Source organism: Eriocheir sinensis, chromosome 45 (assembly GCF_024679095.1).
Source record: "Eriocheir sinensis breed Jianghai 21 chromosome 45, ASM2467909v1, whole genome shotgun sequence".
Lineage (NCBI taxonomy): Eukaryota > Metazoa > Arthropoda > Malacostraca > Decapoda > Varunidae > Eriocheir > Eriocheir sinensis.
In genome coordinates, this window is record NC_066553.1 from 13463910 (window position 1) to 13477193 (window position 13284).

Here is a 13284-nt window from a genome sequence, read left to right on the forward strand (position 1 = left end):
AGGCTTGGTAATAGTGGTGGTGGTACTTGCGGGATCACGGTTACGGGTTTGTTGCGATGCACGGCGTCTATTTACACGGGCGGGGTGGAGGGACGTGGCCGTGACTCGTTTTTTGATCGGATGACACGCACTGCTTCGTTGAGAAGCCTTCCGAGTCTGGCTGCCCCGATGGGAAACAGGTGCAATCCGTCCTTATGGAAGAGCTCACTTTGTCCATAGAAATTGTCCCATGCGTTGAAGAACTCCACGTCAAGAGTCAAGAGAGAGAGAGAGAGAAAATAATAGCATAAATAAACGAAAATCAAAGCAATCAGTAATAAAATAAAAAAAAACAGAAAACAGAGAATCCCGTAACGGACACCACTGAGAGCCGGGAATCGGACCCGTGCCTTCTGAGGATAAGTCAGGGCAGCACACCGACCCAGCCAACGATGAGCTAAAAGGTCATCTCGCCAGAGGTGAGCGGCAGAGGCGTTCCTAGAGTATTTGGTACCCGGGGCGGAGTATAATTTTGCACCCCCCTCCCCAGGTATATATATATATATATATATATATATATATATATATATATATTTATATATATATAGATATATATATATATATATATATATATATATATATATATATATATATATATATATATGAAGACATAGAAGAACATAAGACCGTAAGGAGTCTGCAAGAGGCCGGTTGGCCTATACAAGGCAGCTGTACACTCTCAACCCCACCTTACCTCACCATCCATGGCTTTATCTAACCTCTTCTTGAATGTATCTATGGTATTGGCACCCACAACATGGCTCCCAAGCCTGTTCCATTCGTCCACCACTCTATTGGTGAACCATTTCTTGCCTATGTCTTTGTTGAATCTGAATTTGTCTAACTTAAAACCATTGCCACGCGTCCTATATGGCTCTTTCACTCTCAAAATTTTATTGACATCCCCTTTATTAAATCCCTTCATTCATTTTTTTTTTTTTTTTTTTTTTTACAGCAAAGGAGACAGCTCAAGGGCACAAAAAAGTAAACATTAATAAAAAAAAAGCCCGCTACTCGCTGCTCCTAAAAAGAATCCAAAGAGGTGGCCGAAAGATAAGTCAGTTTCGGGAGGAGAGGTGTCCTGATACCCTCCTCTTGAAAGAGTTCAAGTCGTAGGCAGGAGGAAATACAGATGAAGGAAGATTGTTCCAGAGTTTACCAGCGTGAGGGATGAAAGAGTGAAGATGCTGGTTAACTCTTGCATAAGGGGTTTGGACAGTATAGGGATGAGCATGAGTAGAAAGTCGAGTGCAGGGCCGGAGGGAGGGAGGCATGCAGTTAGCAAGTTCAGAAGAGCAGTCAGCGGAAATATCGATAGAAGATAGAAAGAGAGGCAACATTGCGGCGGAATTTAAGAGGTAGAAGACTATCAGTATGAGGAGGAGAGCTGATGAGACGAAGAGCCTTGCCTCCACTCTGTCCAGAAGAGCTGTGTGAGTGGAGCCCCCACACATGAGATGCATACTCCATACGAGGGCGGACAAGGCCCTGTATATGGACAGCAACTGTGCAGGGGAGAAGAACTGGCGGAGACGGTACAGAACGCCCAGCCTCGAGGAAGCTGATTTAGTAAGAGATGAGATATGAAGTTTCCAGTTGAGATTTTGAGTTAAGGATAGACCGAGGATGTTTAGTGTTGAGGAAGGTGATAGCTGGGTGTTGTCAAAGAATAGGGGATAGTTGTTTGGAAGATTGTGTCGAGTGGATAGGTGGAGAAACTGTGTTTTTGAGGCGTTGAAGGACACCAGGTTCTTCTTGCCCCAATCGGAAATAATAGTAAGGTCTGAGGCTAAGCGTTCTGCAGCCTCCAGCCTTGAGTCGTTAAGTTCCTCAAGGGTGGGTCTTCTATTAAAAGAAGTTGAATAATGCAGAGTGGAATCATCGGCGTAGGAATGGATAGGACAGTTCGTTTTGGAAAGAAGATCATCAATGAACAACAGAAAAAGAGTGGGAGATAGGACAGAACCCTGTGGGACAACACTTTTAATAGATTTAGGGGAATAACAGTGACCGTCTACCACGGCAGAAATAGAACGGTCAGAAAGGAAACTGGAGATAAAGGTACAGAGAGAAGGATAGAAACCGTAGGAGGGTAGTTTAGAAAGCAAAGATTTGTGCCAGACCCTATCAAAAGCTTTTGATATGTCCAGCGCAATAGCAAAAGTTTCACCGAAACGGCTAAGAGAGGATGACCAAGAGTCAGTTAAGAAGGCTAGGAGATCACCAGTAGAACGCCCCTTGCGGAACCCATACTGGCGATCAGATAGAAGGTCAGAAGGATAAAGGTGCTTTTGAATCTTACGGTTAAGGATTGATTCAAAAGCTTTAGATAGACAAGAAAGTAAAGCAATAGGACGGTAGTTTGAGGGATTGGAGCGGTCACCCTTCTTAGGTACAGGCTGTGTGAAGGCATACTTCCAGCAAGAAGGAAAGGTAGATGTTGACAGGCAGAGGCGAAAGAGTTTGACCAGGCAGGGTGACAGCACGGAGGCACAGTTTTTAAGGACAATAGGAGGCACTCCATCAGGTCCATAAGCCTTCTGAGGATTGAGGCCAGAGAGGGCATAGAAAACATCATTTTGAAGAATCTTTATAACAGGCATAAAGGAGTCAGAGGGGGGATGAGTAGGAGGAATATGCCCAGAATCGTCCAGAGTGGAGTTTTTAGAAAAGTTTGAGAGAAGAGTTCAGCCTTAGAGATAGATGAGACGGCAGTGTTGCCGTCAGGACTGAGGAGTGGAGGGAAAGATGAAGTAGGGAAGTTGGAGGAGATGTTTTTGGCTCGATGCCAGTAGGCCCGGGAAGAGTTAGAGAAAGCGAGGTGTTGACATTTTCTATTAATGAAAGAATTTTGGTTAGTCGGAGAATAGATTTGGCACGATTTCGGCAGAAATGTAAAGTTCATAATTAGCATTAGTTTGAAGGCTCTGGTATCTTTGTGAGCTACCTCTATCATTGACAGCACGAGAACAAGCGTGATTAAACCAAGGCTTTTTAGCGTGAGGAGTAGAGAAAGAACGAGGAATGTATGCCTCCATTCCAGAGACAATCACCTCTGTGATGCGCTGAGCACACACAGAGGGGTCTCTATCCTGGAAGCAATAATCATTCCACGTGAATCGGAAAGTACATCCTAAGGTCGTCCCACCGAGCTGAAGCAAAATGCCAGAAGCATCGCCTCTTCGGTGGGTCCAGAGGATGTACAGGAGCGATAGGACAGGATGCAGAAATAAGATTGTGATCGGAGGAGCCCAACGGAGAGAACAGTTTGACAGAATAAGCAGAAGGGTTTGAGGTAAGGAAGAGGTCTAGAATGTTGGGCCGATCTCCAAGACGGTCAGGAATACGTGTAGGGTGCTGGACCAACTTCGATCAAGTCTCCTCGCAACCTTCGCCTTTCTAGAGAGTGTAGATTTAACTGCTTCAGCCTGTCTTCATAAGGCAAGTTTCTCACCCCCTGAATCATCTTTGTCATCCTCCTCTGTACAGATTCTAACATCTTGATATCCATTCTAAAATAGGGGGACCAGAACTGAGCTTCATAATCGAGATGAGGTTTAACTAGTGCTAAGTAAAGTTCGAGGATGACGTCAGTGCTCCTATTGCTCACGCTCCTTGAGATGAAACCTAGTATTCTGTTTGCCCGATTTTTAGCCTGAATGCATTGAGCCCTAGGACGGAGGTCAGCGCTCACTAGGACTCCTAAGTCTCTCTCACGCCCAGACCAGCTTAGAGGAGTGTCATTTAAGGAGTAATTGTGTAAGGGGTTATTCCTACCTACACTCAAAATGCTACACTTCCCGACACTGAATTCCAGCTGCCACTTCCTCGCCCAATCATATAGTCTGTCAAGCTCATCCTGGAGAACGCTAGCGTCGCTGTCTGATTGGATTACTCTACCGATCTTGGTATCATCTGCGAACTTACTGACATCGCTACTAATTCCTGTGTCCAAGTCATTGATGTAAATAATAAAAAGCAGAGGACCCAGCACCGACCCCTGTGGGACTTCACTCGTAACACTGCCCCATTCAGATTTTCTACCATTGATTTGCACTCTCTGCTTCCTACCACTAAGCCACGCCCTGATCCAGTTCAAAATTTTCCCATCTACGCGTATATATATATATATATATATATATATATATATATATATATATATATATATATATATATATATATATATATATATATATATATATATATATATATATATATATATATATATATATATATATATATATATATATATATATATATATATATATATATATATATATATATATATATATATATATATATATATATATATATATATATATATATATATATATATATATATTTACAAAAAAAGGGAACAATAATAAAAAAGCCCGCTACTCGCCGCTCCCCCAAAAAATCCAAACAGGTGGCCGAAAGAGAGGTCAATTTCGGGAGGAGAGGTGTCCTGATACCCTCGTCTTGAAAGAGTAGTCGTAGGCAGGAGGATATACAGATGAAGGAAGATTGTTCCAGAGTTTACCAGCGTGAGGGATAAAAGAGTGAAGATGGTGGTTAACTCTTGCATAAGGTGTTTGGACAGTATAGGGATGAGCATGAGTAGAAAGTCTCGTGCAGCGGGGCCGCGGGAGTGGGGGAGGCATGCAGTTAGGAAGTTCAGAAGAGCAGTCAGCGTGAAAATATCGATAGAAGATAGAAAGAGAGGAAACATGGCGCCGGAAATTAAGAGGTAGAAGACTATTAGTAGGAACACAAAGACACAAAGGAAGAACAAACAACAGCAGACCTGCTGATCCTTGCGAGGCTGTTTATGACAAGCTACACTAACTATCTAATCAAAGGTGGAAGATGAAGGACAGCAAAGGCGAAGGCTCCTCCCCACCTCCCAATCCCTTCAGCCAAATCTGGCAGGAAAGGAAAAAGAACCATGCAGCATGGAAAAACTGCAAGGAAATTATGTTGGTAAGAGGAAAAAACTACCGTTACTGTTACCACAAAGCGAGCGATAAAAACGGACGAGGACACCAGTATTCAAAAGAACTTAACGTTATTATGACAATGAGTAATGTCTTAGTTGCTGGTTGGATTCAAAATACTTGTCTAATCTATTCTTGAAGGCCGTAACTGTACTATCAACGACATCAAAGGGTAGATAGTTCCAAACATTAACAACTCGATTCAAGAAGTGTTTAGCTTCGTGCGACGAGAATCTTTTACCACTTATCTTCAAATTGTGATTTCTTCTTGTTCTGTTTGATCGATCAATTGTAAAGTAATCTTCCGCATTAATATCACTGAATCCTTTAAACATTTTAAACACTTCTATTAGATCGCCTCGCATTCTTCGTTTTGATAGGCTGAATAAATTTACTTCTTTAAACCTTTCTTCATATGGTAAATTTCTCAACCTAGGAATCATCTTTGTTACTCTTCGTTGAACCCGTTCCAACTTTTCTCTGTTTTTTCTGTAGTAGGGAGACCAAAACTGTACACAGTACTCTAGACGGGGTCGAACCAACGAATTATACAGTTTTAATATTACTTTTTCCGATTTATTATTGAAGACTCGTCCGATGAAGCCAACCAATTTGTTTGCAGTTTTAACTGCCGCTGAACAATGCTGACCGGGCCTTAAATCGCTTGATATAGTGATTCCAAGATACTTACTTATTGTATAAAGTTGTTGGCCATTCATTACGTACTGAACTCGATTGTTATTTTTTCCGATGTGCAACACTTTACATTTGTCAATGTTAAATTTCATTTGCCATTGATTGGCCCAACGTGCAAGTCGATCTAGATCTGATTGTAAAGCTTCTTCGTCGAGTGTCGCAGTTACTTTACAATCAATTTTTGTGTCATCAGCAAATTTTGATACTTTGCAAGTGAGCCCATCATCGATATCATTAACATAAATTAAGAAGAGCATGGGGCCAAGCACTGCTCCTTGAGGTACGCCGCTTCTGACATCGAGCCAGTTAGATGTAACACCGTTTAGAACTACTCTCTGTTTCCGCTCAGAGAGCCAGTCCACAAGCCAATTGTGAATGTTACCCGAGATACCGTGCGCCAATAGTTTGCTGAACAATCGTTGGTGGGGGACCTTATCAAATGCCTTTTGAAAATCCAGATATACGATATCTGCTGATCTGCTTTCATCGAACACCTCAAAAATATAATGAAAAAAATCAAGTAAGTAAGTTAAATACGAACGTTTACTACGGAAGCCATGTTGCGAATTATTAATTATATTATTTTCTTCGAAGAATTTCACCATATTGTCGCGAATGATAGTCTCCATTAACTTACAATCGATGTCAGGCTAATTGGTCGATAGTTTCCTGGATGAGACTTGTCCCCCTTTTTGAAAATTGGTGTGACATTTGCTAGTTTCCAATCCGACGGAACTTTTTCAGCTGTTAAAAAATTATTGAATATGATGGAGAGCGGTTTACAAATTTGATGTTTGATTTCTTTTAAGACCCTAGGGATAATTTTGTCTGGACCAGGAGCTTTGCTTACTTTAATCTTTTCAATTGTGCGTAAAATGTCACTTTCTACGATGAGCACGCCACTCAACATCTTTTCGGTCCTCTAACCTCCGGCGGTTGAGGTGATAAACAATCTTCGTCGGTAAATACGGATGCGAAAAAGTTATTTAGGATTGTAGCCATTTCATTTTCATCGTTCGTGTGGTTACCATTATCATCAGCAAGCGGTCCGATACCAGAGGTGAGTGACTTTTTATTATTTACACAGGAAAAAAATTCTTTAGGATTAGATTTACTCGTTTCCTCTATATATTCTTCAAGATTTTTCTTGTTTCGTTTTATTAATTTCTTGGTTTCACGGCGAATTCTGTCCAACTCTAGTTTGTCAGCCTCACTCTGAGTTGATATGTATTTACTGTATACGCGTTTTTTAAAAGATAGGCTATTTTGAATTTCGTTATTCCACCATTTAGGTTTCTTCTTAAAAAGTTGAACCTCTGTTACGATAGGGTACGCATATTCTTATGGCATTGTTCAATATTGTGGTGAAGACCCCCCAAGATTTATCAAAATCTGTTTCCGCCGAGATTTCATTCCAGTCAGAATTATTTATAATTGATCGGAGTCTTACGAAATTCGCTCTCTGATAATCAGGCACCTTTTCTTTGCTAGGAGTTACTTTACTTTCTTTCATATTGATGCTGAATGTGATTGTTCGGTGATCGTTAGAACTAAAAATTGGACCAACATTTACTTCGTTAACTAGATCAGCTGTCGTTGAAAAGATAAGGTCAAATATATTATTTTCCCGAGTCGGTTCTTGAACGTGTTGATGTAAATAATTTTCTAGTAAATTTGTGTACAGGTCGAGCCCTGTATGACAGTTCAACGGTTCCCCCCATCTTTTCACTGGCAAGTTAAAGTCCCCAACAATTACTGCCTCGCAACTGCCACTTGTTTCTAATAATAATTCACTTAATGCATGGTCGATATCAAGAGTCTGCCTGCGTGGTCTGTAGATAAGTCCAATTATTATTTTATGAGATTTATTTTTAATTTCAATGAAGACCGTGTCTACATTGGTTATAATATCTGTTTTCACGGATACTGGATGGAGAGAGTTTTGGATATAAAAAATAACGCCTCCACCCTGTCTGTTCTCTCTTTCATGACTAAAGATGGTTTAACCCGGTAATCTATATTCCGCAATGAAATCTCTATTTGAAGTGTCTATCCAGGATTCTGTGACTCCGATGATGTGATAATGATTTGTAGCTGCGAGGACTTCCAAGTCTTTAAATTTGTTACCCAGGCTGCGAGCGTTTACATAACAAGCTTTAATGTGATTCGAGTCGGGGGTTTCGCGGGTTGAGTGCTCCCTTACGGTGGAGCTGCTGCTGTTCTCGCCTCCGCGTTTTTTGGCTTTCGAAGAGCCACTTGGTCACAGAGCAGCCTCCCGAAACGGGCTGCTCCAACAGGGTTTAGGTGGATGCCATCACCAAGGAACAAATCTGAATCGTAGTAAAAACTGTTCCACAAGTTAGCGAACTGGACGCTTTCTTGTGAGCAAAGCGACTGAAGTCCGTTGTTTGTGCTGAAGGCCTTACTGTAAAAGCTAGGTTCGGCACCGACCCTCGGGAGGATTCCTGAGATTATAATGTTACTGGCATCCGTTTTACATTTATACTGCTTGATCATGCGGCGGTATTTCTCAAGCAGTTCCTCAGAACGGGTTGTCTTTACGTCACTTGTCCAAGCGTGAATGACAAAGAGGGTGTTTCGACCGGCATTTCTTGTGACATCATCGCACGCTGCGGTGATGTCGTCCAGTCTGGCACCTGGATAGCAGTAACGTTTTCTGCGGGCGTTTGATGAACGACCACAGAACTCAACCAGCTGGCCACGCACCATGGAGTCCCCAACTAGGCGAGTCTCGAACTCATCCTCCATGGTGTCTGCCAGCACCTGGAACCTATTGAAGGTAGTGGGGGTCAGTAAATCCTTGATTGCCTGCCTCGGTTTGGCTCCGTTCCTAACAGGTTGGAACCCGACATCCTGTGCAGCAGGAAGAGAAGCGTTAAGTGGGGCAGGCTGGAAGTTGTCCTGTGAGGCAGGCTGGGAGTTAGCCTGTGAAGCAGGCTGGGGGTTAGCCTGTGAAGCAGGCTGGGGGTTAGCCTGTGAGGCAGGCTGGGGGTTAGCCTGTGAGGCAGGCTGAGGGTTAGCCTGTGAGGCAGGTTGGGAGTCAACCTGTGAGGCAGGTAACGCGTCCTCCCGTGAAGCAGGAGGGTCTTCTGGAGAGGGCACAGTCTCGGTGGAGGGACTCTCCACCATCGATGGTAGAGTCACTGCTTGCAACGAATTCTGAAGGGCTTCGAATTTCTTTTCAAGATCGTTATGTTTGACTTTCCATTCAGTCACAGCCTTCTGAGGTTGTAATCTTTGAACGCAGAGACGGCAAGTTTTACTCAGCTGGAAGTACTGAGCTGCAAATCATCCGGGACAGACGTCATACTTAAGGTTCGAAGGCATTGTTATAAATTTAAGCGAGTTAACAGTTTGGGCAAATATTGAAAGCGCTTTCGAAATAACTTAAAGTGTGACCATAAATTGAATTGGATAAAAATTGTGCATGGAAATTAGATACTGCTGTGTTAGATGCCTCCAACACTGGGAGTTCGCTCCCACAGGGTCTTGAAAACGCCTCAAAGACCAATCGCTTGTCCTGAGCCTCCGTCACGAGAGAGAGTTTCACAACCCGGCGCTTTTCAGCTATTGTCCTCGAAGTTTTGTCCCATAGAACGTTGCCGACGTAGTCACACAGAGCAGAGCTGGCAAGGGAGGAGAGGAACCAGCAATTCGTTCCCACTTTCTGAGACGTCTAACCCAACTCTGAGACCTTTTCGAGGCCTGGCCAGTGGCACCTGTCACCAGGTGTTCTCCACCAACTCCAGAGAGTATCAGATGCCCTTCCTGAGAGACCAAAAGCTGAAATATTCCTTGAGTATAAGAAAATCCTCAGAAACTCCACCTAGAAGCTGGGAGATACAACCTCAAATGGCCCACGGAAGACATCTCTTTCAGGAGAAAACAAGAACCGGCTGTTATGCAGAATAGGGATGGGAGTACCGTCGATAGAGGGGAGGGACGGGAAGCTCACACCGATAACTGGTTCCCAGGGAGGCTTTTTAGTGTAGAGGTCGCCACACTCCTCTACACCGCAGGCCTAAATAATTAGGCACGGTCCAGCTGACTCAGCCATTGTTTCATAAAGAGATCCTCTGCCTGCAGTCCAGTCCACCACTGCTGCTCCCCAGAGGCTTCACCGTGACCCTGGCACGGGAGACAGATCAGGTATTACACCTTGTCCAAGGGTGACCTGAGACTATGCAGGGCAGGGATGTCTAGTTCCCTGAGGTGAAAACACTTCACCCGCATAACCGAGGGCTGATGAGACAAAGAGCCTTGAGCTGTGTGAGTGGAGACCCCCACACGTGAGAGACGTATACTCCATACGAGGGCGGACAAGGCCCTGTATATGGATAGCAACTGCATGGAGGAGAAGAACTGGAGACGATACAGAACGCCCAACCTCGAGGAAACTGATTTAGTAAGAGAGGAGATGAAGTTTCAGTTAAGATTTTGAGTTAAGGATAGACCGAGGATATTATTTTAGTGTTGAAGATGGTGATAGCTGAGTGTTGTCGAAGAATCGGGGATAGTTGTTTGGAAGATTGTGTCGAGTTGATAGGTGGAGAAATAGGGTTTCTGAGGCATTGAAGGACACAAGGTTCCTTTTACCCCAATCGGAGATGATAGTAAGGTCTGAGGTTAAGCGTTTTGCAGCCTCCAGCCTGGAGTCATGTAATTCCTGTTGAGAGGGCTTCTGTTGAAAGAACTGCAGCCTCCTGCCTGGAGTCATGTAATTCCTGTTGAGAGGGTCTTTTGGTGAAAGAAGTTGAATAATGCAGAGTGGAGTCATCAGCGCATGAGTGGATCGGACAGTTTGTTATGGAAAGAAAATCATTGATGAATAACAGGAAGAGAGTGGAACACCACTGTTTACAGGTTTAGGGGAAGAACAGTGGTCGTCTACCACAGCAGAGATAGAGCGGCCGGAAAGGAAACTGGAGATAAAGGAACAGAGTCAGAGATAGAATCCGAAAGAGGGCTGTTTAGAAAGCAAAAACTTGTGCTAGACTCTATCGAAGGCTTTCGATATGTTTAGTGCAACTGAGAAAGTTTCACCAAAACGGCTGAGAAAGGATGACCAAGAGTCAGTTTAGAGAGCAAGAAGATCGCCAGTAGATTGCTCCTTGCGGAACCCATACTGGCGATCAGATAGAAAGTTATAAGTGGAAAGGTGCTTTTGAATCTTCCGGTTAAGGATTGATTCAAAAGCTTTAGATAGAAAGTAAAGCTATAGGGCGGTAGTTTGAGGGATTGGAACGGTCACCCTTCATAGGCACAGGCTGTATAAAGGCGTATTTCCAGCAGGAAGGATAGATAGATGTTGGGCAGAGGCGAAAGAGTTTGACCAGGCAGGGTGTCAGCACGGAAGCAGAGTTTTTAGGACAATAAGAAGCACTCCATCAGGTCCATAAGCCTTCTGAGAGTTGACGCCAGAGAGGGCAGAGAAAACACCATTCCTAAGAATCTTAATAACAGTCGTAAAGGAGTCAGAGGGGGATAAGTAGGAGAAATATGCCCAGAATCGTCCATAGTGGAGTTGTTACAGAAAGTTTGAGCGAAGAGTTCAGCCTTAGCGATAGATGAGACGGTAGTGCTGCCGTCTGGGTTAAGAAGGGGCGGGAAAGAGGAAGAAGTGATATTGGAGGAGATATTTTTGGCTAAGTGCCAAAAGGCTATGGAAGAATTAGAGAAAGCAAGGTGTTGACATTTGCTATGGATAAAAGAGTTTTTGGTAAGTCGAAGAATAGATTTGGCACGAGAACAAGCGTGATTAAACCAAGGCTTTTTAGCATGGGGAGTAGAGAAAGTACGTGGAGTGTATGCCTCCATTCCTGAGACAATCACCTCTGTGATGCACTGGGCACACACAGAGGGGTCTCTATCCTGGAAGCAGTAATCATTCCACGGGAAATCGGAAAAGTACATCTTCAGGTCGTCCCACCGAGCTGAAGCAAAATGCCAGAAGCATCGCCTTTTCGGTGGGTCCATAGGATGTACAGGAGCGATAGGACAGGATACAAAAATAAGGTTATGATCGGAGGAGCCCAACGGAGAGAACAGTTTGACAGAGTAAGCAGAAGGATTAGAGGTAAGGAAGAGGTCTAGAATGTTGGGGCTGTCTCCAAGACAGTCGGGAATACGAGTAGGGTGCTGAACCAACTGCTCTAGGTCGTTGAGGAGAGCAAAGTTGTAGGCTTGTTCACCAGGCTGGTCAGTGAAAGAGGATGAAAGCCGAAGCTGGTGGTGAACATTGAGATTTCCAAAGATGGAGATTTCAGCGAAGGGAGAGTGAGTCAAGATGTGCTCCACTTTAGAGTTCAAATAGTCAAAGAATTCTACATAGTTAGTAGAGTTAGGTGAGAGATAAAAAGCACAGATGTATTTAGTAATAGAATGACAATGAAATCTTAGCCAGATGGTAGAAAATTCAGAAGAGTCAAGGTCGTGGGCACGAGAGCAAGTGATGTCGTTGCGCACGTAGGCGCAACATCCAGCTTTGGATTTAAATTTAGGATAGAGATAGTAGGAGGGAGCAGAGTAGAGGTTGCTGTCAGTAGCCTCAGAAACCTCTGTTTCGGTAAGGAAGAGAAGGCGAGGTTTAGAGGAGGAGAGATGGTGTTCCACAGAATGAAAATTAGAACGAAGACCGCGAATGTTGCAAAAATTGATAGGGAGGCTCGAGGAGTCATCAGGACACCTCCCAAGTCGGCAGCCAGAAGGGGAGTCCTCCCTGGGGGAATTTATGGTCCCCTCCTCAGGCGAGGACTCCGAGGCTCTGTAATTTTTCGCCATTTTCAATTTTGAATTTTGGGAAAAGGTGTGTGTGTTGTGTGAATGTAGTGTGGTGTAAAAAGAGAGAGGAACTGTCTTTAGAGAGCATGCTGAACTGCTCTCTGGTGTTGATGAGACAAAAGGGAAATGGTTATTGAGGACTTTCTTAGTGTTAGTGGTATTTAGTGAGGACGGTCTTTGAAGGGCTTCAGCACCCTCCTCGCTTCCCATATATCCTCACCGGGAGTAGCTCACGCCCGTTCGGTAGGTGTCATCCTACCCACTCCTCTGGAGTAGGTAGGCTCAACCAACTCGCGATCCATTGATGTATTTGACCGTTAATACCTATTGCTTTAATTTATAAAGTAATTTATGATGTGGGACTTTATCAACCGCTTTCTGGAAATCAAGATAGACTACGTCCAATGATTTGGTTACGTCATAAACCGAGAAGAGGTCGTTATAAAAGGTCAATAGGTTTGATAGGCAGGATCTTTTGTTACGGATGCCATGTTGTGAATCCCCAATTACTGAATGGCTTTCGAGGTAACTCACAATTTTGTCTCTTATTATGCTCTCAAGTAGCTTACCTACAATTGAAGTTAGACTAATGGGTCGGTAGCTACCTGGTATTTTTTTGTCTCCTTTCTTAAAAATCGGTGTCACGTTACCCTTTTCCCAATCCAAAGGGACGATGCCTTGTCGCAACGACATATTGAATACGGTTGTGAGGGAGGAGAGTATTTCGCTCTTTGTTTCCTTAAGCAGTATATGTAAGATATACTTTATCGGG